This window comes from Arvicanthis niloticus, chromosome 6 (genome assembly GCF_011762505.2).
Source record: "Arvicanthis niloticus isolate mArvNil1 chromosome 6, mArvNil1.pat.X, whole genome shotgun sequence".
Taxonomy (NCBI): domain Eukaryota; kingdom Metazoa; phylum Chordata; class Mammalia; order Rodentia; family Muridae; genus Arvicanthis; species Arvicanthis niloticus.
The window spans coordinates 82,706,501-82,733,814 of NC_047663.1; the positions used below are offsets into that span (position 1 = coordinate 82,706,501).

A 27,314-nucleotide genomic window follows, 5' to 3' on the forward strand; every position below is an offset into this window, starting at 1 on the left:
ATGCCAACTGCTGCGTTAGACTTTCGCTGCAGCCACTTCACAGCGTTCACCACAATGTTATACAGGAATTGATATTATCTCATTTTGTGGATGAGGAAAGTGAGTCTCAGAAATATTAAACAGTCTCCCCAAGGTCGGACACCTAATGAATGGCTGGAGAGGGATTCCAGTGCCACTCTTCTCTTCCTCCTGCCTAGCAAGCCCTCCTGCCGGCTCTCAATGTTACAGATGCCTCCTCTCAGTCTTTCAATGTTTGCAGTTTTTATTTTTCATTTTTTAAAAATTTTATGTAACATGCTGTTAATGCAACTTGCCTGGAAATTGCACACTACTATTATTAATATCATATTGTTAGCAAAGAGCAAAATTCCTGTCATCAGTGACATTGGAGAACATCTAAGTGATGAATACAGCCACGTTAGCCTCTACTTAAATTCCTTCTAACCTATTACATCAAGGAGAGTACCTTCTTGTATCCATCCCATAATATATCTACTTAATGAAGGTTTTGCTTTCCAGGTGTTAATGGGTCCCAGCAATTTTGGTTGGCTGAAATCTTAAATGGATAGCTTCATAAACAGTTCCAGAGTGGTGGAAACTGATAGTAGCCAACTCACTGTCCTTCACCTGGAGCGCCAATCACACCATGGTCCAGAGAATCTCTGCTCTATATGCGACCTACCTCTTTTGTCCTGAGGAAGCCATGTCACTTCTCAAACTGACTACCATGGCACCTTGATGCTTGAGCTGTTACATTTTGTTGTTTTTGTGTCTGTCTCTTATTGTGCATAATTTATACACTGAACTTTCTTAGGATCTATATGTATAATAAGTACTGATATGAGTTATAGTGTATCTATGGCTTCAGGCGTCTATTGGTGGCTGTACTTAAGGGAGGAATATAATAAGTCATAAGAGACAGTGGTTTCAGGATGAGCTACATTAGTCAATAGTATCTAGTCTGCAATTGGGAGCGTTAAATCATCTTTATTTTTACACGCAAACACACACATGCATATATATATTTATATATGAGTATATATGTATGTATATACATGTATATACATATATATGTTCATTCATAATAAATAATTGTGTCTGTGAAAAGTTTGTGTGCTTTATAAATGATTTAAAAACAACATGTTTAAAATGAGTCAAGGTAAAAAAAATAAGAAATAGAAAATGATTTCAATAACAGGAACAGTGGCCACTGTAAGCTAATGAAAATGCAGGTGGGAAATAACATATGATATGAAACTGAAAGAGGTCCTTGACAAACTCCATGTAGTAACTACTATGGTGAAAATGAGAGGTACACAGATAATAAGACAAGGACACAATCTATGAAGCTCTGATGCTTATGCATCACCGGAGGAGTGATGACCTCGGTAGGTAAGGCAGCACTGCATCTAAACCCTTTGAGGAGCACAATGGCACCTGGCATGCATTTAGTCACGAGTACCTCTCCTCAAGTTCCCGAGATGTCATAACTGCTCAGTGACTATTTCCTGAAAGAACAAGAACACTCTGCCCAGTAAAGAAATGTCTGTGTTTACTTTCTGTGTATACAGTTCCATCTAAACTGTGAGATTGACATAGAAAGAAAATGTGAATGAATTCTAAATCACAGAGATGGACACTCTTAAGTGGGGTCAGCGGCGTGAGAGTAGAAGCGTTTCAGAGGCTGGCCACTGTCAGAAGAAATGTCGGTGGTACACACTGAGGTATTCTATCAATTCAAGAGGTCCAAAGTGCACACAGTGTCATTCCCAGGAAGACTATCAGAGGCACAAGGAGAAAAATGTTAGCAGCCCCGAGTTTCCTCAAAAGAGACAATCAGTTCTCATGGTCAAGGGTCTTCATGGATCACCAGTATTGAAAAAAAAAATATGTCAGAAGGGCCTTTGAGGATGAGAAGGTTCAACCCACCATGCAGCTATTCTAATAGGATGTGAAAGGGGGTAATCCAAGACACAGATAATTATCCACTAAACTCTTTGACTATGTGTGTGCAAACTTAGGAAGTTCTGGGAGAGTCTCTTGGCTATGTGAGGCTGTGCTACCATCCTGATCTTTCATTTGTCATAAACCACTCAATTTAGCTCACCAGTTTAGATTTGGATGTGGAGAATTAGTCATGGGGAGCAAAACTATGCTCTGTGTATGGCTTGTTATTCTGCTGCAAGCAATGGTTGGAAGTAACATCTATTTTGTAGGCAGTGTAGAATAAGTTACAGGTATAGGTATGAAGAAATTTCATAATATACTCTCTCATGTTTCCTGCACACTGGTGAGTTCTGACTACTACTACTGCCTATAAGAAGGAACCTTCTGAAAGGTTCAGATCCTTTCTCTAGGATCTAGAATTTGACTTCTGAAGACACATACACTCTGCCCTGGATGTTTACTTTGAAGCATCATTCTGCAGAAATATTTTAAATCAAAGTATTTTAAAATTTATAAAAATGCCAGAATAGTTATAAACTCTGAAACTTAATAAGAGCTAGCAAGTGGAAACCATATAGTATCATAGGCCAGATTGCTTGCTAAAGAGTAAAAACAGGAAAATAAAAAGCGCCATTATTTCTTATAACTCTAATTACATTCTATAGGAAAAAATATTATCATTTCAGACTCTGGTAACTGTCTATTTGCCAACAAGTCTTGCTAGATTTTTCTCAGACTTATTTATCTTCAGATTGATCAGAAGGTAACATTGAAAGTACAATAATTTTATACTTAGCAAATACCATAGTTATTATAATGTTATAATCCGACATTTTGACCTATTGTATCAGTATCAGAACCTAGACTGCTATTATAAATGACTACTTTCTGAGTAGGTGACATTTGTTCAAACAATGTCTCAATCAAGTATTGTAGGAGCATTCTATATGTATCTTATTGTTTGTGGCTTTCACAGTCATATCTCATATCATTTCTTTAACATACTATAATTAAATTCTTTGCCCAACTGAAATATCATACTTTTATTTTATCACCAATTTTATCCATTCCAGATTTCTAAAGTTAAGTTTAAATTCCTCTTTTGTACCTTGGGAGGTGACATTAAGTGATAAAGAATTTCTTCTGACCTGGCAATGACTTCAAGAGACAATTTAAAGGCAAGACGCAGTAGCATTCATGAGACATTCAATGTAAATTTAAATGTGCTCCAAAATGGGGGCAGTTGTCACCATGGAGATAGTATTCTTTCTTAGATTGAGTTTAAAATGAACGTGGAGGAGTTTTTAAAGCAAAGATATTAAAACATGTGGGGAAAAAAAGTAAAAAGCATATATAAGACAGATGCTATGGTGCACCTACAGTCCTGGTTTTTTATTTGGAAGGCTGAGGCAGGAGGATCCCTTGAGCTCAGTAGTTGAAGATAAGACCAGGCAACATAGTGTTCTTAAACACCATCTGGGTAAAACTCGTTTGTGTTTTTAGATATACAGGCCTTTGAAGGTTGGAACGTGCAGTCAGTATCATTAGTCATTATATGGTGGCCTGGAAAAGCACATTTCTATTGCTTGAGAGATGGCTCAATCTGTCAAGTGCTTACCAGGCATTCATGAGGACCTAAGATTAGACACCAAGCATCCATGGAAAAAGCTAGATGCAGCAGTGTAAGGCTATAATTTTACAATCACAGACTAGGGGAAACAGAGACAGGTGTCTTCTTCAAGCACGGGCTGGCTAGCTTTTACAGCCAAATCAGCAAGTTTACAGGTTTACCGAGAGACCATTTCTCAAGAAATATGTAGGACAATAATTAAAGAAGATACTTTGTTACCTTCTAGCCTTCAGTCACATATATATGCACGTGCACACACACACACACACACACACACAGAGAGAGAGAGAGAGAGAGAGAGAGAGAGAGAGAGAGACAGAGACAGAGACAGAGACAGAGAGACAGAGAGAGACAGAGACAAAGACAGAGACAAAGACAGAGAGACAGAGAGAGATATGCATACACAAATTCTATTGTGATGATGTTATAAGCATCTGGAAAGATAGCATATTGTATCAAGATCTTCAAAAAAAAAAGGATTATAGAAACACTGGTGTTTGCTTCACATCTCATTGAGTGTTTTGTGTTTGTATGAATTATCATTTAGTACTTCTGTCCTAACAGAACTTGTGTTATAGCAGTTTCCATGTGTGGCAAATATTTCAAGGCCAAAATTAAAATTCCATGTCAGAAAATACCACAGTCAGGTGTCAAAGCAGATATCATAGGGACCATTCCTTGCAGTTTACTGTTTTGAACAGGACAGATAGGTGGGCTCCTGATGTGGGCTGAAAAACCAGCATCTGCCATTTATTTCTACTCAACGATTAGCAATTCAGGCATCAACAACCAAGACTGCAATTCCAGTCCTGTCTTCTGGTACCTATATTACCTCCCTAGACTTCTGGCATCTCCCATCACTCAAGCTGGAGAAGAATATTCCTTTAATTGAGTGAGACCTCCTCAAAACCTGAGAATGTATAACAGAGGTGTATCAGAAGCAACCCTCGCTGCCAGGTAGTGACAGACATCACAGCTAGCTCATCCAGAAACGAGCCTGGACTGGCTCTTTCAAATCAGCAGGTTCCATCCACCATTTCAAATACCATGAATGCACAACTGTTCTTTCCTTCTTGTTTTCTCTGTGAAATTCAGAAATTACTTCTTCCAACCATACCTTCAGTTTTCAGAATTGAGAAGAACAGTTTATGACTACCTGTAGAAGTGACATATTCTGGGAGGATGGGGTCCTAGAGGAATGTTCATCAGTATCTGACAATTTTGACCTTCTATCTTATGACCAGACCTTCCTAGTATTACCCCCAAAAGCAAAAGCAACAGAACTTTCCTTTGTCTCCTTTGCAAAGACTTTGCAGACTAGCTAGTCAATTTCTTCATTTCCCTCGAGGAAATATATGGGAGCCAGCTGCTAAGTGCTGGTGTTTGCACACACCTGTCTGTTTATTTTTTAAAATGTAATTGAGAATATGCCTGGAAGCATGAGTCTTTTTCTCCAGTGCACTCTATGCAGATTGAGACGTGCAGAAGACAATCATAGTCTTGTATTGTGCATCTAGTGCGTGCGTGGTTCTCTAAGTTGGTCTTTTGAAAAGACATAACAATGAAAAGATGCTAAGAATACAAAGTGAATAGAGATAAAACACTAAAACATAACCCAGAGCATGAAAATGACATAGTAATCACAACTCCATATCAACAATTGCAATGCTTTGTCAATGGTTTTCAATACCAGCTGTACTTAAATGTCATCTAAGAAACCTTAACATCTCTCTCATCACACATGCATGTGCATGCATGGGCACACTTATGCACATACCTGAACACATATGCACACAGGCAGACAACGGTCATCGGACAATCCCTGACTTCTACCTAACCAGCGATTGTTGTTTTAACTGATGTAAGGTGTGGCTTAGGCATCCATAACTTGACAAATGCTAATCGTGTAATATTATACAATTCATCCTGGATTCCATCTTGGCACCACCTTCCTGGTTTCATCTCAGGATGCCTGTCCCCAATTTCATACCCTGAAGCCAGCTGTCTGATTTCTCTATACACATGAGTATGTATTTCTTTGTGGCACTTACTGTTCCTTGCTTCTTCTGTACTGATGCCCTTCAGTTGGTTCTTTACAAAGTCAGACTTTTTGTACATTTGATTCTTGATGTAGAAGTTGCCAGTCTGGGATTCCTGTAAAACAAAATTTTAAGATCTGCCCAGTGAATATCAGGAAATCCTAAGAACCAGACTGCCAAACATTCTCAAATCAGCATAGGTGAAGCACAAATTAGCTTCTATTTGTTCTCCCCTGTGGCAATCTATAAAGCCAATAACTTTTATTGGTTTATGCTTTTACTTTTTATTTTCTGCTACTAAAATTTAGGTAAGGGCAATCTCTGACTTAAATAAAATTTGTGTTTCTGGGTACGTGGAATGGTACCTTGCATATAGTAAGTATATGCTCAGTAGTGTTCAGTGTATAGATTGCAAAGCTAAGGTTCACTTCTATGAGAAATAAATGTACAGGAGTTTGAATTCATTAAGAAATTTTAATAACTAACATGGATTGTCATGAATGCCAAATGAAAGAAGATGGTCTTTGTCAAGACTGTGTGTAGTCTTTGTACAGAGCCAGCATGTCTTATGACGTACAATGAATTTGTCCCAGTGTAGAGCAAAATAGAGTGTTTGGGTGGGATGATCAAGAACTGTTTAACCCAATGTCTTAAGACAATGAGTTTTGTGAAGTGTAATTGAAAATAGAGCACAGTTGGATCTAATAAGAGTACCTCTGAGTGACAGGAACGTAACTGCCATGGTGGAACATAAACTCCCCAAGAATCCTATAAACTGAAGTCTAGATAACTGTGGCCAGTGATGATTCTTGGGATACTGGCTTTTAAATATTAACAATAACATCAAATTCTGCTGCATATTGAATGCTTCCTTCATGGGTAGCACAGACCAAAAATGTATATCTATTACCTCATTTTAACCATCACAGAAAACTGATCAGAGTTCGATATCAGCAATACTGAGACTTGGGACACTTAAGGAGTGATTAAAGCCCAGTTTGACTAAGAGTGACCTAGGATGTGAGCTCAGCATCATGGAACACAGAGATACTGCATCTCCCTAAATACATAAGACTGCATCTCCCTGTGTTTTCTGGACCCACCTTTCACCACTGCTGCTCTGCTGTTTCTCTGTTTCCTATATTATTAGTAAATAATAGTCCCATATTAGTCCAGTAAATAAAAAAATCAATCAAAAGTACAGAAAGTTCTTGAAATGCTCCTATAAAAATTATTTATCATAGAATTTGGAAAACAGACAACAAACAATAAAAGCTTAAAAAAATTTTTTTCAGTAGAAGGAAATTATGATTTGTGCCAAGGTCCCAGGTAACAGAAACCCAGTTACAGCTCTAATTCTGAACATTCTCATTAATAAAAACAGTGCTTCTGTTCTGTTCTATGAGTGAGTTTTAAATATGATGAAAGCATGTAACCCTTACCAAGGAAGAGACAAAATAGTTTTCTGTATTTCAAAATATCATTCAAATATTAAACAAAACAGACAGCAAATGATTTTTCAATTCAGGGATAACATTTAAAGTGAAAGCTGATATCTAGCAATGGTTCAGTTAGTACAGGATGAGGAAGAAATTGGCATAATTTTATTTAGATCCTAAAGGATCCTAAATCCTAAACAGGATTCCATTTTCCCCTGTGTGTAGCATGTCATTAAAGAATACATACATTAAGAGTGGACTGGCAAGAGGGATGAACAAGGAGGGATTAGTCTCAGCATCCGAAATGTGTGTTGCTAGGTATCAGGACATAAAGGCAGATGAGGAGGATTGATAGAAGGATGCTTTTAAGAAAGACATATCACTTTGGATAGGTGCACTGCTCAACTGTGCTTGGTCTGATTGATTTTGTTTCCAGAATCTATGGGTCTCGACTAGGGGCGGTGGTTGAGTAAAACTGGGTCGGATGTAAGAACTGCTGGCAAGCTTGTCTGCAAGTCCTGGGTGCTCCTAGCTCAGGGCGGAGCTGTTTTGTCTTCGGTAATGGAGGATTGGCAGGTGACATAAAAAGGTAATTTCTCTTGAATTCAGGTAGCTGTACAAAGCAAGTGCCAGTTTCTGAAAAGTGGCCTCAATTGGTACTGAGTGCACAGGTGGCCCTATTTTTCTTTTCATTCTTTTTTTTAAAAAAGAGGTAATTTATTAGTCTTAGAAAAGAATGATAATAAAGTATTCTAATTCATTTCCCTATAAAAAGAAAAACTAGTGCCGCTGTGGGTTTGTTTTAAAAACAAATAGTTAATTCAAAACTAACAGAATTCTCCGTTTAAAAAAAGATGGTAGTCTCTTATTTACTTCATTTCAAGTTATTTTTTTTTAAACCCAGTCTCCCTAGCAACAGAGACATCTGTCTCTATTCTCTTAGTCATTAAAGCCAAAGAAAGTAGCTGCTTCAAAAATAATAAAGGCAATTTCTATGAATTGGGTAACTGTTAATTGTTGCCAAGAAATCTTAGTGAGATAATGAGGCATACAGCAATTGACAAAGATCTTTTCATTGATGTCTGAGCTTCCAGCAGCCCATGGTGGATAGCTAATGTATACAGAACCATCGATGAGGTATTGTGTGATTTGCTATGTAACACAAATAGAGAAGTGATCTTTACTCTTTCTAATTTCTGTCAGAAGTATGCCTTGCTGTGATTTCTCTGATTTCTTGGTAACTAATCATACCTCAGAATACCAGGGAATATATTTGCCCATTACATTTCATGAAAATAGAGAGGTTTGAAGCATTCACAATGGAGATCAATGCAGCGAATACTACAGTAGCTGCTGGTGGCGGTGAAAACACAATATCCTTCTCATTTGAGTTGTAGACTCTGCAAAACCATTTGAGTGAAAATACTTAAAATTGCACTGGATTCTAAAATGTATATTGGCATTTGTGCTAAAACTGTTTTCAGGCTCCTTATAATGAAACCCCAATCACTCTCTACAGTAGCTTCGCTAATAAACACAAAACAGTTTTTCAATGCTTTCTGCTCTCCCAGCAGCCATGGAAGCAAATTATATTAAGTCAGTATTTTTTATTATTGCCCTGTTTGGCTCATGCCTGGCTGTATGTGAAACTACTGTTAAATGGGTAATAACAGAAGTATATAGAAAGAGCCTTTTGTGATTTTTTTTTTAAATGAGGAAATATAACTCCAATCACCAGATGTGAAAACATTTATTGGAATACTGGAATTATAAGCTAACTTTAGGATCTTTAAGGGGAGGATGGGCAATGGCAAACGGGAACTGTCAAAAACATTGAGTCTAATATTCAAACTTTGGGGTATTTTATAAAATTTGCATATGTATGGATAGCCGTTAAGAAAAACACAATTGATTTTACATGGGTATCAATTTTAGTGGAGATTTGAATAAGGCATCTGCCTTTATTGAATCATGTTGGAGTACAGGGCAGATAAGAAACAGGAGCCATAGAACATGCTTTTTCCCCTCATGTTTTAGGTCAAAGGGTTGGTAGGTGTATAGAGTCTGGCTCATTATACAAATAATTAAGGTATAGCTTGTTGGGAGTAGGATTAGATCTGTAACAAAGTCAAGCCATAATTCAGCAAATCCTTTTAATTTAGAGATAGTTTTATAATTTGCAAAGCTATTTTTTTTAAAAAAAGATTCTTCTAGATATTGATATTTCTAGTAAATGCTTATGAATATAAATGAATCAGAGACATTATCTTTTAAAAATTACAGTTTTCATCTGCATAATTTCACACCGTTAAGGTGACAAACTGTTAATTTCCTTTCAAGATGCTTCTAATATAATGAAAGGAGAAAGAATCTTTCTAACAACCAAGTAGAAATAGACTTGAATATCTGCAGTGACTTTTTATCGAAAGTTTAAAAAATGCAGTGTCAAGGAGATCTTGGCACTTGACGTGGTGTTCATGACACTCCGAGGAGCCCAGCACGGCAGCACTGGCTTTGTTGATTAAGTTGTACCATATTGTCTATCAGCATTTCATTTAACAGCAGCTTCTGGTGGAAGACTGAAATGAGTATTTGTTACAAATGAGGGTCATTGGACTCATCTTTATTTCCAAGTGCGAGGCTAGATAGGCCTTGAGATATACATGACCTGAAACCTGTTTGTGTAATCCTAAAGATTGATTTCCTTTGTCAGATTGCTGAGAAAAGACATTTTTGATTGGTGTAAAAATTATACAATATTAATATGTTAATGCTGTCTATCAAAGAGATTTTATTAGAATACAACATACCCAGTGATATATGTATAGTGTTTGTTACAATGTCACAAGAGAGTCAGATAATGGTGATTGAGGTAGTTGGGGCCATAATACTTAAAAATATTACTTTAATTAGTAAGCAATTAATTAAAAATTAATCCCTATCTAGCCATTTACCAAAAAATGACTTCCATTGTCAGCTCCAGATTTAGGTTATAGAGTCAATATGAATTAAAGTAGAATGAAATTGCTATACCATATTATAAGAGCTGATCTGTACAGCTAACGTTAGTGGGTCTGTCTTGTGCCATGTGTGTGCTGAGTGCCTCACACAGAGCATCTCCCTGAATCTCTGCAAGCCCTCTATGATGAGGGCTTTCTCTTTGCATCATTTAATAAATAACATAGAGCAAACTAAAAACAAAGTAAAACAAAATAAACAAAAAGCAAAAAAAAAAATGTACAATGTCACATAGTGACATGCAATGACATTAGATTGGGACCATGTTTGCAGGCAAAATTCATATTTTTAACAACTGTGCTATAGTCTCAACTAAAATTATGAGCCCTGACAAGTGTATGAAAAAAAGGCAAATACTTCACTAGAAAATATAGTAAAAGAAATACACTGGTATGCTCCAAGCAAAGAAATCAACAGCCTTCTCCCTCACAGGAATGTGAATGTGGCAGTGAGCATGACAGGGTTCACCCATTCCCCTTCCATTTCTGACTTCGAATTTTAGATTTGGGTTTCTTTTTCTTTCAACCCATATCGACAGTCAGAGAGTCATTGATATTTCCCCAGTCTGCATCACAGCTACTAGGTTGCTGTCCTGGTTTTTCCTTGGGCTAGTATTTAATCATCTTAGAAAACAGCAGAGAATCCTGACTTACTCTAGGACAGAGGTTCTCAACCTGTGACCCCTTTGGCAAAACTCTGTCTCCACAAAGTGCTTACATTATAATTCCTAACACTAACAAAATTGCAGTTATGAAGTAGCAATGGCAATAATTTTATGATTGGCGTCACCCCCAATATGAGGAACTGTACTGAACATCTTAGTGTTAGGAAGGTAAAGAACCAAGGCTCTAAGATATTTTCCATGCGAAAAAAAACTCCCCTGGGGATGGAATTTCTAAGACAAGGAGAAGCAGCCCTCTAGGTATATCCAGGATGTCATTATACAGTTTAGACAAACATGGAAGTTTTCTTAGTTTCTAGCCCAGGGTTCTTCAGCAGTGAGTGTTCTTGAGGTTCTCAGCCTCCTTCTTTTCCATAACTTGTTCCATTCCTCTGACTGGTTCTTTCTATGTTGTCTTTCTATGAGCCTGGATTTTAGCTTGTAATTCATCCAAACAGGAAACTAAAGAGTAGCTCACTGAAAGTATAGTAGGTAGCTTCATGAATTCCCCCCAAAATCCAAGAAAAATAAGCTTGACAAAAAAGGCACGAAAAACTGGAGATCTGGCAGTCTAAGACATGCGGTAGGCTCCAGGTGAGGGTTGGGATAGTAAGATCAATGAGTGCAAATAGTATCAACTGATGCCACTCCATCACCCTTTTCTATTGACTATGTGTTGGATACAGACATTCACAGTCCCTGCTGGAAAGAGTCAGCTGGCCAAGTCATGGTTGAGCCAGTTGAGCTTTATCTTACCAACCAGATAAGGAAGGATCACGTGGACTCCTTTAGCTGGTTTGAACAGCTAAATAAAATACAGCTGAAGTAATACTGAGTGTCTTAAATTAAGAGCTGATTGACATAGTTCTGGGTTTTGAAAGACTAATGGGGGTCACAGATCTCAGGGATGACTGGTTGACCAGGAGGATAATGAGGAATTCCTAGTTGTTTCTTCCTATACATATGGAATAGCAAATGAGATATATAATACATATGAGAAGATCTTCAAAGGATGAATCTAAGTATAAACAGATAAAAAAGAAAGCAAAGCTATCATCATATAACCAATAATTACAAGAATGAAAATTATGCTAACATGACAACCTATTTAAAGCTATCCTCAAAAGAGAATTTCATATATATATATATGTATATATATATATATAACCATTTTTGTTAAGTTTAATATATAATAAATTGCTCGTATTTAAAGCACCACATTATTTCATAAAGTCTCTTCTTCTTCTTCTTCTTCTTCTTCTTCTTCTTCTTCTTCTTCTTCCTCCTCCTCCTCCTCCTCCTCCTCCTCCTCCTCCTCCTCCTCCTCCTTCTTCTTCTTCTTCTTCTCTCTCTCTCTCTCTCTCTCTCTCTCTCTCTCTCTCTCTCTCTCTCTCTCTCTGTATATGTGTGTAGTATTCACATTTGTGTGCATATATGGGAGAGCACTATCCCACGTATGAAATTGCTATAGAAGCCTGTAATCCTCCTCCATTTCTCTTCATGCCATCTATTGAGGTAGGCTCTTATACTTCTTATACGGAACTTGTAGCATACCACTGAGGCTAGAAGGGATAGCCAATGGGCTGTGGGATCTTCTTACTTCTGCTCTATCCCTTGCCTAGTGCTAGGGTTATAGGTATGCACTGACATGTTAGGTTTTGTTTAGATGTGGTTATAAATATGAGTACTCAGGCTTGTATCAAATACTTTACCCATGGAGCCATCTCCCAAGCCCCTTTCAGTCAACCTCCACACATGCACACACACACACACACACACACATTCTCATTAAATGAGTACTTAATTATATCACTTCAAGGTTTTCTTAATTGTTTGAAATTACCTTCCCTTTCTTCTAGAAAGCTGCTTTCTGCTTCCTATCTCACTATATAAGTTTAGAGATTTCAGAGTTATGTATGAAGACAACTGTTGAATTTATATGCTTCTAGGGGGGTATGCAATAAGATTCTGTTTTGTTTGAGCCAATAGTAGGCATATTTTTATTCTCCTTTATTATTCATACAAAACATATAACAAAGAAAACTGTTGCTAGTCACTGTCTAGAATTTATCTTTTTTTCTTTTCCAAAATGTTTTTGCAGTACACTGAAAATGAGTCACCACTATCTTCCAAAAACATTGTGAGATTCTTTAGTTAAGCTGTGTGCTACTTATTACCCTAGAGAAGACTTGAGTGAGTTCATTACAGGTGATTTACTTAATCCTCTGAGTCAAGAGCCAAAACTAATCAACATCTAGGCAAATTCTTCCAACACACAGTTTCTATGATGTAAAGGTAGTTAGGATAGCATATGTCTTAGAGTCTGATAAAGTGTTCTTGTCTTTGCATGGGTGTACTGAGCAGGGGAACAAGAGACCTTCACTCTGTAGCCCAAGCTACTCTGGAACTCATTGTATTCTTCATGCTAGCCTGAACTCAAAGCAATCCCTTTCGTTGGCCTGCTAAGAGCTGAGGTTCTGAATATAATCTACCACATCCAACTTAAAATCAGCAATTGAAATTTAAACACATTTATAAATTCTGCAAGCCTTTCATGGGCTGATTTTATCAGTCACAGATATTGAGGGTAGATAAACAGACAATGGGGATATATAGTTCTATTCATTGAGAGTTTTCTGGAGCTACAGGAATATGAGGGTATAAAAGAACATTGTATAGTTCAGGAAAAAAACTATTGTGCCCAGATTGTATACATGAATGATTATCTGTCTCTTCAGTGGCAAAGCATACTGTTGAAGGTCCCAATGATAGGGCATGAAGCAGATAAATAAGTGGGATTAGTATAGGTGATAAGAAAGAGCATAATGAAAAGAAAGACAATGTAGACAGCATATTTTTCTAGATAGAGATCATAGTTAATATGCTGAAGAATGTGTTGACTGGGAGAAGAGCATACAGGAAGTAAGAGAAGTGTAATTTTGAAGACTGAAATCAAGAGAAAAAACAAGGGAACATGCAGTTTGGAAAAAAAAGTGGTGAAGGAGCCAGAATAGTGAAAGTTGCAAGGTAGAAAGGGCAAATCAGACACTCATTTTATTGTATTTACCAGAAATCCTTGGAGTGATTTACAATGCAGGGTTACCTGACATTTTACTTTTCTTTTTCAATTTTAATTTTAAAATGAGGCCATGTCAACAGAGAAAAAAACTAATAAGTAAAATTCATACAGTAGAACCAAGATCATGGGGTTTGAATTCTGGCAATTGAGTATGATTCCACAAAGTGCAATCTCTACACGAAGCCAGTATCTTTCAGTTCCTAGAAGTGTGCTTTATAGTTTTCTCATTGGAAGAATCTCATTCTAATTGAAAGGTACTGTGTTTTCTTGAGATATTATGGATATGTTTTCATTAACACACATATCATGGAAGGATAACATCAAGCTATTTAATATATCTATCTAGTACGCTGATTGTTTTCATAAAGAGACTAGATGAATCTTCTAAAGAAAGTTACAAATGGCCTTTGATAAGCTTAGCATGGTGACTCATACCTCATACACTGTGAGTTCAAGGCTAGCTTGGGCTACCTAGAGAGACTCTGGACCAAATAGTACAAAAACTAAACTACTAAAAAAATGTCCTTAATTTTGGGAAGATTGCTCTTTTTTTCAAATTTGTAATTTTGATCTGAATCCCAAACCCATTTTCCAACCTCTTCATCACCACAAATTTCAGATTCTCCACTCCCTTTTATCCTTGTTCCACTTGGATGGAACCCTTTTGCTACCTTTTGTGATCTTATCACTTTCTGAATTCTCAGGACTCTTGTCTTGATCTCCAAAGTCACTTTCAGCTGAGGTTTTGGACTCCCCTTCTTCCTACCTGGAGACAACAACAACATCCGTCTCACCTTCTGAAAATCCCACCATTTATCAGGATAAATTTCTTGCTTCCCCATATTTTGCCAGACTCCAAAACTTCTGCTTAATCCCATCCCAGACTGTTGTATGTCCTCTGATGTCTGAATGCCTCTCAACCCCTCTGCACTGAGTTTTCCTGTGTAGCATGTAACAGACGAGATGTAGGAAGTACATGGCAATTTTGGGAATAGATGGAGGAGATGACCTAGAGGAAACTGGAGTGATAAAAATGGAGAAAAGGATGCATTCTCTCTCATGGCAGCCTTGCAAATTTTAATTGGTGAATCTGATTCAGCCTGGATAGATCTGGCCCCAGGACATTTTCTTCTTGCTTTGGTAAAATTGCTCTTACTGGCTTTTCTCTTTATCTTGTTCTATGAGTCATTTTTGTCCACGATCTAGTCAGCCAGTCATGAAGGCTTACACAGTCCAGAGCACGCTGGATGCCTTTCTGCCTGGTGCAGACGTCACTGTCTGCTGCCCTGTCATCCATCTAAATGCTAACTAATGCCTTTTTCCAGAGTGAAGCCCTCAAGGCATTGGCTTGTCAATGGCTAATATTTGTGCCAGTGTCTGGCCTGGGGAGGTAATGAATAGACAGGATTTCCTTACTTTGAACACAATCTAAACTAGTGTATTCTGTGAAGGTTGGTGTGTTAAAATGCACATTGGTTACAGAAAGAAATGGAGAGAAACCAAGGGGCATTTTGCCAAGATTTTCCTCCTCCTGGTTACTGCCATCACAGGTATTTGAAATAAAGTAAATAGTCAAAACTTAATGAAGCATGATGCTAGTGGATAATGAAAGTGAGTGGTCCTCACTGCCTCACCTTGTTCCTGACATATAATTACCAGAAGAGGGATAGTGTAAGACAGAAGGAGAAATCAACTGGACACTCCACTTCAGGTATTGCATTCAGAAAATGGTGACAGTTATGATGTTTCTGTAATTGGATGCATGACTTGTAATCAGACATATGCATTTCCATGACCAGAAGACCCTGTGCCATTGAGATGGATGGTCTCTGTGGTAGCAAGACAATGTTGGCAAGTTCTTATATGTTTATTCCAAAGTAGAGAACAATTCTCTCTAATGCAGAGCCCAATCATTGGCATTCTATGAGAGAAAAAAAAAAAAAAAACAAAACAAGGCTCTTTCAAGAAGTCACTTTCATAATACATATTTTATATTTTTTTCATGATTTTTTTTATTATTATTACTTTTATTTTTTACAGTCCAGCCATTGCCCCCCTCCTGTTTCTCTCTCACAGTTACTTTTCCCAGTCCTCTTCCCCCTGTCTCTAAGAGGATGCCTCCCATTCTGCCATGCCTCCCTATTTCCTGGGCCCTCAAGTCTCTAGAGGGTTAGGCATGTCTTCTCTTACTGGGGCCAGACTGGGCAGTGTTCTGCTGTATATGTTGGGGGCCTTGGAACAGCTCGTATATGCTGCCTGGTTGGTGGCTCAGTTTTTGAGAGATCTCAGGGGCCTTAGTTAGTTGATATTGCATGTCTTTCTATGTGGTTGCCCTCCTACTCAGCTTATTCCAGCCTTTCCCTAACTCAACCACAAGTGTTTCTGACTTCAGTCCAGCGGTTGGGTATAAGTATCTGTGTCTGACTCAGTCAGCTGCTTATTGAGCCTCTCAGAGGATAGCCATGCTAGGCTCCTAACTCTAAGCACACCATAGCATCAGTGATAATGTCAGGCATTAAAGCCTCCCCTTGAGATGTTTATGTTGATAAAGTAATACTTAAAAAAGGGCTTTGCACATACAAGTACTTAAGAAATAGGAAAACTATACCTAGTTTCTCTCCTTTTCTACCCCTTTCTTCTCTTCTTCTTTCTACTCCTTTTTCCTTTCCTTTTCCTCATCTTCCTCTTCCTCTTTTTCTTCGGCAGGGTCTCACTGTATAGACTTGGCTGGCCTGGAAGTAGCCATGTAGAAGGGATGAGACTGGACTTAATGTCTATTTTATCACTAAACTTGATGACCACTTGTTTGGCGTGTGTGTGTGTGTGTGTGTGTGTGTGTGTGTCTATCTGTCTGTCTTTACGTGTCTGTGTATATACATGTATGTGTCATTAATGATGCAGGCCCCTGAGCATGGTCATGCATATGGAGGCATTGACCAACATTAGATGTCTTTTTCAAATACTTTTCACCTTAAATTTTATGGCAGGGTCTCTCTCTAAACCTGGATTTCATCAATTTGGCTAGGTTGGCTGACAAATGTGTTCTAGGGTCCCATCTGTTTTGCCTTTGCCTAGAGCAGAGATTACAGATGTGTGACACTTGGCCTGCTGGTTTTTTTTTTTTTTTTTTTTTTTTTTTTTTTTTTTTTTTTCATGTGATTGCGAGAGAATCTAAACTCAGAGCCTCATTCTTGTGCAACAAATCTCACCAATGGAACCATCTGCCCAGCCACCTGGATGGACATATTTTCCCTTTGTGGAAGTCACATCTAACTTAAGTCGGTGTTGTGATTACAATTATAATATTTTAATATATTACTTATAATGGTAATAGATCAACATTTACACTGATTTTATTCTTGGAGTTATAGAATTCTAAGCCAAGCAGATGAATTATGCTGAAATATGTTACCTTTATATGGCCACCATCTGGAAAATGAATACAAATTAATCTTGTGCAATTATTTCTGCTCTAGTGCATTTTTTAAAAAGTACTTAACAAAGATCATGATGGATACCATCAATACATTTGGTCCTGATAGAATGGACTCTAGGAAATTTATGTGCACACCACACAAATACCATGCATCCAGAGAAGAATAGTTATAATCCTTAACCAGATTGCCTTTGCTATTTCTAGTTGTATTTCGTTGATGATGATGTTGGGTTTTGTGTGTGTATGTATGTGTGAGGTATGGGGGTGTTTTCCTATTTATGTACTGATAAAAAGAGGAGAGCTGTCAGGGGAGATATGACAGGTGGTAATCATAAGAGAACTGTTATGTTTGGGATCTAGGCTTGAACGATTTGACCACACATACCCAGACAGTACCCTGACCCAGCTTGATTCAGCTTCCATTGGTCACTCCATCTTGTTTCAACTTCCTCCCACCTGGGTGATTCTGTTGTTAATGTTTCCTCATTAAAGTGTGGATCAGCAGCTGTGAAACATAGGGCACAATCCATCTGAGACCTTATTTAAGGCAAAAACATAAATCCTGAAGCTATGTTCATTAAAAGGGAGACACCGAAAGAAGAATGGGTTAATTTGATTAGCATTTTATCTAAATTAGACAGCTTAGAGGGGCTGGCTCCCATGATCAAGAAGAGTATTGTATACCAAGGCATATGAATGCTGCAGACTGACTGAAAGAACCAAAAAGGACTCTTATTCCTTACCAACTCAGCAGTCTGTCAAAGCTTCTGCAGCCGTGCCTACATCAAATATAGATGTTCTGTGTCTGAATCATCCAGAGCTTTTGCTACAGGGCATGGTTTGAAGTCTACAACCCTCTCTGGAATCCTCTGCTCAGAAACCAGGGCCCTGAAATCTGCATGGTAGCAAGAACCCCAGGAGCTAGCCAGTCTCTATTTTATAATTCCTGCATGTGAAATTTTGTTGCAAAAACTATTTTTGTTCCATTGAGAGAGAACCTCATTTTCTCCCTCCTCTCTTTGTGTCTCTCTGTCTCTGTGTCCTTCTCTGTCTCTCTGTCTCTCTGTCTCTCTGTCTCTGTCTGTGTCTCTCTGTGTGTGTGTGTGTGTATGTGTGTGTGTGTGTGTGTGTGTGTGTGAGAGAGAGAGAGAGAGAGAGAGAGAGAGAGAGAGAGAGAGAACTGTTAAGAACATGAGATGTGAAGCCTGACAAACAAGTGTTATTCCCAACTCTAGCCTTAACCGCCTGATACTGATCAAGGTACATAGATTCTCAGGTCCTCATCTATATAACAGGAATTAGAGCATCATCACTTTGGGGACTTTCATGCGATAATCCCTGTCACACACTAGGCACAGCATTTGACACTTATCAATGTTCCCTTTGCTGTTTCTCGTTTTGTCACTGGACTAGCAGGCAATGTATCATCATATTATAAGTCATATAACGAACCATATAAGTCACAACTATATTGAAATTGGCCTGCAGTACAACTACAGATGTTTCCAGCTTGTTTTGAAATGCAGAGCTGGCTGGCCGCTGTAAAAGAATACAAAATGAGCAGGCAGATGTTGGTGCCCTTCAATGTTCACCACAGCTGACTTGAGGAAAGTTGGTCTAGGCTGCAGCCCAAGTGACCATGGAAAAGGAGCTTTCACTCAGGTAGCTGGGTGACCTTAGAGATGAATCACATGAGCTTACTGGCAGCTAGCCTGTGACTGCCTTGGCTGAATCCTTTAACTGCTGCCCTCTGGTCTGATCACCTCCTTTGGTGGATAGCAATAGAAACCTCAGGTAAATACTTCCTACAGAGTCAGTCTCCTTCTACCTAAATAATGGGCCTCTCTGTTTCCAACAATAAATAAAAAATATAAAATAAAAAGTAAAAATTAAATGAGAGAGAGAGAGAGAGAGAGAGAGAGAGAGAGAGAGAGAGAGAGAGAAGACAGTGCCCTTCAACTTTCCTGGTGTAAAGAAAGCCTTTTGCTTTCATTGCGTATAATTTCAGCCAAGTTCCCACACACTGGGCTTTGGGCGATTAGAGGGCTTTAATTACAGCTATTACACAGCCTGGGTGAAAAAAATACTTTCTCCCTGGTCATCCCACATAAACCAGAAAGGGGCAGCACTGGTTGGAGAAGCAGTGTTGGTGAGTCTTGCTGCGAGGGCCCAGATATACCTGAGCATTGGGAGGAGGATTCATTGATTCTCGGCTGGTCCCTGGAGACTAGCTGCTATCACCTGGAGCATGCCAGTGATTCTGAGAGTTCTTTGTAACTGCAAAGCCCATGTTTTTCTCAGCCATATTGTTCTCCTTGCTGCCAGACCACTTCTGCTGGCCTGATGCCCCTCCCAAAGCCCCTCCAAATTGCTCTTGACAATGGAATGAAAGTCCTTCTCTTGTTCTCACATCTGAACATCATTCTCTCCCCCTTTCTGTAAATACCAGACATCTCACTTTCATTTTTCCCCCTCTGTATTATTATAATATTTCTGACACCCTGGAGAGGCGGCTGAGAAGCCTGGGGTTTTATCACACCCCCAAGAAGATGAGTTTCCCTTAAAGATGTTCAAATGCGTCCCTTGAATATCTGTTGTACACAGCAACCCAGAGAATTAATTCAGGCTATTTTCAGACCCATTTCAAGCATTTTGATGACTCAGAATCTGAATCAGAGCAAATGGGACATGATCTAAATACTACAAGGTGACACAAATTCAACATGAGGAGGGACAAATTAAAAAAAGGCAGTAATTGCAGTTATTCATCTTAAATTAGTTTATATTGAGAGAAATAATGTGTCGTCACTGAAGTTTATGTTTGGGTATCACTGGCATCGTTATTCAAGCATGCAGTCCTAGAAATAGAAAAAAAAAAAAAAACTGGTGGAATCTTTCACAAAAATAAGAGTTGTTTTTCTTTTTTCGGAGTTTTAAATGTCCTTGCATTTATGTTAATGAGTTAAGGAGTTATATCATGCTCCCATAATAATCAGCAGTAGGATAATTAATTTCAGCCATTTGGAGGTTTTGTTCAGTTTATAGATACTCTGTGTAGGATATTGTGACACAGGCCTGTAATCTCCAGGCTGAGAGTGCCTAGTTAGTAGAATCATGGGTTTAAGATCAGCCTGTGTTATGCTATAAAGTAGAACCCAGTCTAAAAACAAAGAGGATTACAAAGTATATCTCTGTAAATCATAGTATATTGTATAATACCTGCCATCCAGAATCCTTTCTCTAGGTCAAGGAGAAGGATAGGAAAATACTATAGAATGGTTCATATCTTCACTTAGGAAGCATTGTAAATACCATGTGCATTGCATCCCAGTCATGTCTCTACAACTGTCCATGACAAACTAAATGTTAAAGAATTTGTAAGTTTGATATTCCATCCATTGTTGGGAAATTGCATTTTCCAAGGATAATAATGAGAGTCACTCTCAACCTACAGTTTTCTTCATTTTGACCATTCCAATCCCTGTTAATAAGTAAAATCTCTTTGTGTGTGTGTGTGTGTGTGTGTGTGTGTGTGTGTGTGTGTGTGTGTGTGCGTGCGTGTGTGTATGTAATGTTCCTGATGAGGACAAATTCGTGGGACTCACTACATCTTGCTTCTTTGTCCTGACATGCACAGCACCCATACTTTGCCTACTATGCCCACTGTCGGCCTTCTGTTCAATTCTAAAACATTCTAAGCACCTCATCTTGATGGTGCTCATCTCTCCTGCCCCTGTATTGTGTGTTCTAGCAAAAACTTCATTGTTGCTATGGTCATTGTATGCCATAATTGCTTATTATCATAGCTACTAACTAGATTATGAACTACTAAAGGCCAAAGTATGTGGTTGTCAGTTTCTGTATCCCTAGAAATTTGTGAATGTGTAGAAGTAATTGTGTGTGTGTGTGTGTGTGTGTGTGTGTGTCAGTCTGAGTAAAGCCCCTATACTTACGCTACAAATAAAAAAATATGATTAAACACCTGTCTTCAGGACACACTGAGCTGAGTACTCCTCAGAACACATTACACAGATCTGTTTCTTGACCTCTGAGACCTTATTTATAATTTAATACGTATATCAGGCATGAGGGCAAATACTGAAAGGACACAGAATAATTGAATTACCAACGTTAAACAGATATACAAATAGGGTAGATTAAATATTTACTTTGTATGTGCATTACCTTGTAAAGGGTAATTGCATTTTAGCAGCTGGTATGTGTATGGGAACGATCTGAATTTTATGTTTAGACAATAGGATCCTATCACGCTGATTACAAAGTAAACTGAATTTTGATGCTTTTATGGGTGGAGATGGACATTAATGTTCCCTGAGAGGTTAATTTATATTAGAGTGGAAGAAGTCATATAGCTTGGATGCAGTCCAAATCTTGACACCTCTGGCCAAATCACAGCAAATGGAGCTCGTCTGTACAACTCCCCCATTTAAAAACCAGGGAATTTGAAAAATGTGTGCTTTTCATCAAAAGCAGGAAATAGGGTATTTGACAACATGCATTTGTCTGCTGAACGTGATGGAATATGTGATGAAATATGTTTTGTCAATAAAATAAATTGCCAAACAAAATGGAATCCTCTCTGCAAATGCATTTAGTCTCCAGGATAAAAGAAGCTACTTCCCCAATGCTTGTTTTTTTTTTTTTTTTCTTTGAGTTATTTTAGATTTGCTGTCTATCAAAAACAAGGGAGAAGGGTGTTTTTGCCAGACATGGTATTTCAAGGTGTACAGATACACTGTATTTAACTAGGAAAAAAGTAAGCTCAGTTATGGAAGGTTACTAAAATTCTGCAGCATATCAATATGTTTTAAACTGGTTCATAATTCAGGGTTTGAGAGGATGAATTCTTATCACAGTGTTCTCTTTATTTTTCTTAAATATTTCAGTTAAATTTATTATAATAGTTACTTTTCTCACTTTGACCAAATACCTGACATAAAGAAGGGTTATTCACTGGAGACATGACTCTCCTCTTCACTTGTCTATGGAACATTCAGTGAAGAGTTCAGGCTAAAACTGCCATATAGGTCCCATGTTCTAAAGGTTTCATAATGTCTCAAAACATCACAGTCAGGTAGGGACCAAGGGCTCAAACACACACAGCTCTGTGTTTACCATACAAATTGCACTACTGAGTTTTTAACCTGTATATGGAAACATTGTTTCTGTCAAGGGAGTGCCTTTAGATACTTTCACACACACACACACACCACCACCACCACCACCACCACCACCACCATTTATATAATCAGGGTAAAATAACCTTAAGTGTGTTTAAATGATCTCTTTGATGAGTACCTTTGGATATATTTACACCAAAATGCATATGATCAGGGTAAAATAGCCTTGAGAATGTTCAAATGTTGTCTTTAGATGGTCCTAAAGCTTATTCATATGACATTTATTGTATTTGTAATCACTACATCTCTGAAAGAGTTAATCACATGCCTAATTAGGCTTCTTTCCCCCCTGTTCTCCTGCTCTGTGAATTGATCCTTTGCTTCAAGCCTCCTGAGGAATTTTTAACTTACATAATTAATTAACACAGTTTAACCCTTCAGATGTGACTCAGATACCACACCTAGTTGAACAATATTTCACAACTCTGCATAACAGTCTGTGGTGCTCTACAGTGGACATGATAAATTCAAATAATTCAGTGTAAAACTAGAAAACATCCATAAGTTTAAAGAAAATGTTCAAAAGATTAATACGTATGCAAGCATTTTTAACCAGATTAAATTATAATATGAAGGAAACATTATATGACTAGGAAGATATTTTGAGAAGGAGAGAATATTAAATGATAATATACTTCTTCACTCATGGTATCTATTTAATATTTCAGGACTGAATGAGATAATGTCTATAAAGCCCTTGGCTCCATGCCTAGAACTATTTCTATATTGATTTATAGTTTTCCAGTATTAAATAAACACTATTCCATTTGGTTCTCAAACTACTGTTTTGTTGGGAGAGGGGCCATTTATTCAGGCTTATGATTGAGAAAATGGAGTTTCTGAGTGTCAAAAGGAAGGACCAATTTCTATTTCTGGATGAGAGGGACTAAGGACAGATGATATTTTAACTGTATCCTGATGAATAAAGAGTAAGTTGAAAGGTTTGATGGATACAGAAATAATACATGTACATGGATGTTGAATATATTTGTAATAACTCACAGCCATGAGAAAGCGCTTAGTTTACTGGAAGACATAGCTAGAGTGTAATTGAAATCAGAAAGTACCTTATGGATTAAGTAACTTGATTCAATTCAAAAGGTACTGAAAATGTTGTAAACAGGGAGTGACATGAAACAAACTTATAGTTTAGAAGATTAGCTTTGGTAATAACGTAAAGGGCCCTAAAGCAGAGTACAGGATGTGGCCAGGATGCATATTTCTCTGTCAGTACTGTTGCACCCCTGTATACAGCAAGCTCCTGAGCTGGCAGTGGTAGACATGGGGATGGTGGAAATGACACAAGAGCCATTTCTCAGATATAATTCGGGAGCGGTGTCTTTTTAGTAGACTCAGGTATGTAAGATACACAGGTTGGGGTAATTTCTATAATGATACAGATACAATAGAAAAAAGGCAAGCCCAGCTTCCTGTGAGTGCTTTGAATGTGAAGAAAATGAATGGCTGCAGGAAAACCAGAACAGATATGCTATAACTATAAACCTGAAGTCAAAGTGAGGAAGTATCGAGGAAGGATTGAAGGTTAACAGGGCTGGGTCATATCGGCTTGTGAGGTTTCTATGACACCTGAGGGAAATGGCTCTGTAAGAATTCTAGCACTTAAAGCAGGACTTTTAATGAAACTTAGCAGCCAGCAAGGACTAACTCTCTAACATTCCTCTTAGTTTTTTCTAGAAAAAGTAACCGATAGCTTCTCTGGATTGAGTTAATTGACATGAGTTAATTAAAGTCAATAAAAGGAAACTTAAGAGGAATGGATCTTATTATTCACATTTTCCAGTGGAATTTCCAAACATTTAAATATTGATTAACCTTTAAAGCCCTGAGTTTGCAATGGTGACATCTGCAGGACTCAGGACTTCCATGAGTGACTTAGCCTCTTGCATTCACAAACACCCAACAGAGCATTTGGCTCACCCAAACAGCCAGTATTTTATTTTCAACTTGCTCTGTCCTTGCTCATACTTATCTTTGCTTTTGTCCTCACTACTTCTGTTATCAATATTGAAACATACACTTTCTCTACTACTATTAGTATTAGAAGCATCTTGAATGCAAGAATTATCTTACTTTGTCTTATGCCCAAGATGCAGAGTCCAGGGCCTATACTGTATTTAAATGCTCTAGTTTCCATGTTGTTCTTTTTTCAGGGGAGTGGGGGATATTTTATTTACATTTCAGATCTGATCCCCTTTCCTCATCCCCCCCAACCCCTATTCCATCTCCCCTTCTCCTGCTTCTATGAAGATCTGTACCCACCCACCCGCCCACTCCCACCTCCCCACCCTCGAATTCTCCCAACCTGGGGCATCCAGCCTTCACTGGACCAAGGACCTCCTCTCCCACTTATGCCAAATAATGCCATCCTCCCCTGCATATCCAGCTGGAACCATGGGTTCCTCCCTATGTGCTCTCAGGCTGGTGGTTTAGACCCTGGGAGCTCTGGTTGGTTGGTATTGTTGTGCTCCCCATGGGGCTCTAAATCTTTTCAGCTCCTTCAGTTTTCTGTCTCACTCCTCCATTAGGAAGTCCATAATCAGTTCAAGGGTTAGCTGTGAGCATCCACCTCTGAATATGTCAGGCTCTGGCAGACCTCTAAGGAGACAGCTATATCAGGCTCCAGTCAGCATTCACTTCCTGGCATCCACATCAGCATCTATCTTTGGTGACTGCACATGGGATGGATACCCAGGTAGAACAGTCTCCAGATGACCCCTCCTTCAGTTTCTGTCTCACACATTGTCTTCATATTTGCTCCCATGAGTATTTTGTTACTCCTTCTAAGAAGGACCAAAGTACCCACACTTTGGCCTTCTGTCTTCTTGAGCTTCATGTGATCTGTTAGTTGTATCTTGGGTATTGTGGATGTGGAGAAAGAGGAACACTCCTTCATTGTTGGTGGGATTGCAAGCTGGTACAACCACTCTGGAAATCAGTCTGGTGTTTCCTCAGAAAATTGGACATAGCATTACCTAATGACCCAGCTATACCACTCCTGGACATATACCCAGACGATGCTCCAACATATAACAAGGACATATGCACCACTATGTTCATAGCAGCCTTATTTATAATAGCCAGAAGCTGGAAAGAACCCAGATGTCCCTCAACAGACTAATGGATACAGAAAATGTGGTACATTTACACAATGGATTATTACTATTAAAAACAATGAATTTGAGAAACTCTTAGGCAAATGGATGGAACTAGAAAATATCATCCCAAGTGAGATAACCCAATCACAAAAGAACATACATGGTATGCACTCACTGATAACTGGATATTAGTCCATATTGTTCTTAAGACAATGAAGTCTTACTGTAATGATCATCCTTTGCACAAGAAAACTCCATCTCTCACGTCATCAAGTCATTTGCACATGGATGGATAGTTAGGTTAGGAATGGGGATGTACATTTTTTCTGCAATAGGAACACTCTTTGAATATTACTTTGCCTGTGGTAGCTTTCATTTCTGTTGGCATGGATAGCCAAAAGCACTTTTTCCAAAGATGAGTCTAAATGGTATTCGCATAACTCTGAATTTAACAGTGGCTTATTATTATTATTATTATTATTATTATTATTATTATTATTATTATTCCTCTCCTCCTTCTCCCCTTCTTCTTCCTTCAAATCTTTCCTCATAAAAGTATTCTGCCTAATGTGTCTTGTTTCAGAGAAAGCTTGAAGAAAAGGAACCCTAATCTCTCTCTCTCTTCCTCTCTCACACACATACACACACACACACATCTTTTAGAGTATGTGAAAGGCACACACTTATACCTGCCTTAATCTTACCAATCCAAATAATGAACAAGGGAGTCCACAACAGAATTACAGAGATTGTTCTGAGGTTTTAGTCGCTAATTTGATTTTGTACAGAAGGACTTTAAAGAATTTTTAATGAAAAGGCAATTAACGTTGAAACCTTCATTAACAGATAGTTGAGAGGAAAAGCCAGACTTCTTGCTGAGTTTTTGACTTTTTAACTAATTGCAAAACTTTATAGTATCTTTACTGTATATTAGAAAATAGTGAGACGCTAGCTATTTAATACAAGTAGACCTTATGAGCAAATAGAACACTTTTTAAAGGCTTTTAATTTTTTTTTAACGAAAGAGGCCAGAACCTCATAAGAACAAATTATAATGAAGCAGCTCTTGTTGAATAAAATGGATGCTGAGCAATGGGATGCTCACCAAGAAACAGTGTTTGCACTCAGCTGAACGGTTCCTGTTTCTCTGTATTAGTCATACATCGATTAGCTTTGCTGCTTTACAAGAAAAAAAAAAAAAAAAAACAGAAGAGCAGACTTAAACTTCAAATAACCAAGAAAAATATTGCTTTGCTTATGAGTGGTTTGCCTGAACTGGAATCTTACAAATCTTTTATACACAGTTCATTCCCATAAGCTTAATTATGAAGCTGAATGGAAATGGATGCCTGCTTCGTCAATATTTTATTTTGGGACCAGGCTTTCCCAGACCTTGTCCACATGGTCTGTCTTTGAGGCATTTGAATAATGTAAAGGAGGTCAGTAATGATTTGGGTAGAAGGATATTACAGGCTTTGATTGGCCATTTGGTACAAGGACATGCCATGAAATGAAATGTCCTTTCTCTGCCTTTTTCATGGAGGCCTCAGCCAAAGGTTTTCACAAGTACGATTTGGAATACCTTTAACATTATTTCTTATTGGGTCTTCTTGCCATAACAGTGATATTAATTCCATCTGACAGAGTGAGGGATAGGAATGAGGAGGCTGAGAACCCCTGCTGGCTGTCTGATTTCTTACTCAACACTTACTGGCTGTTCCTTCTGGAGTATTACATTGTCCACCACC

The 27,314-nt window shown here is 38.2% G+C and overlaps 1 protein-coding gene across 7 annotated transcripts in view; it reads left to right on the forward strand.

The window, feature by feature from the left end:
* The window catches only part of Tenm2 (teneurin transmembrane protein 2), a 1,226,193-nt gene that overhangs the window by 98,800 nt on the left and 1,100,079 nt on the right, over positions 1 to 27,314 (forward strand). The gene's annotated exons all lie outside the window — the stretch shown is intronic.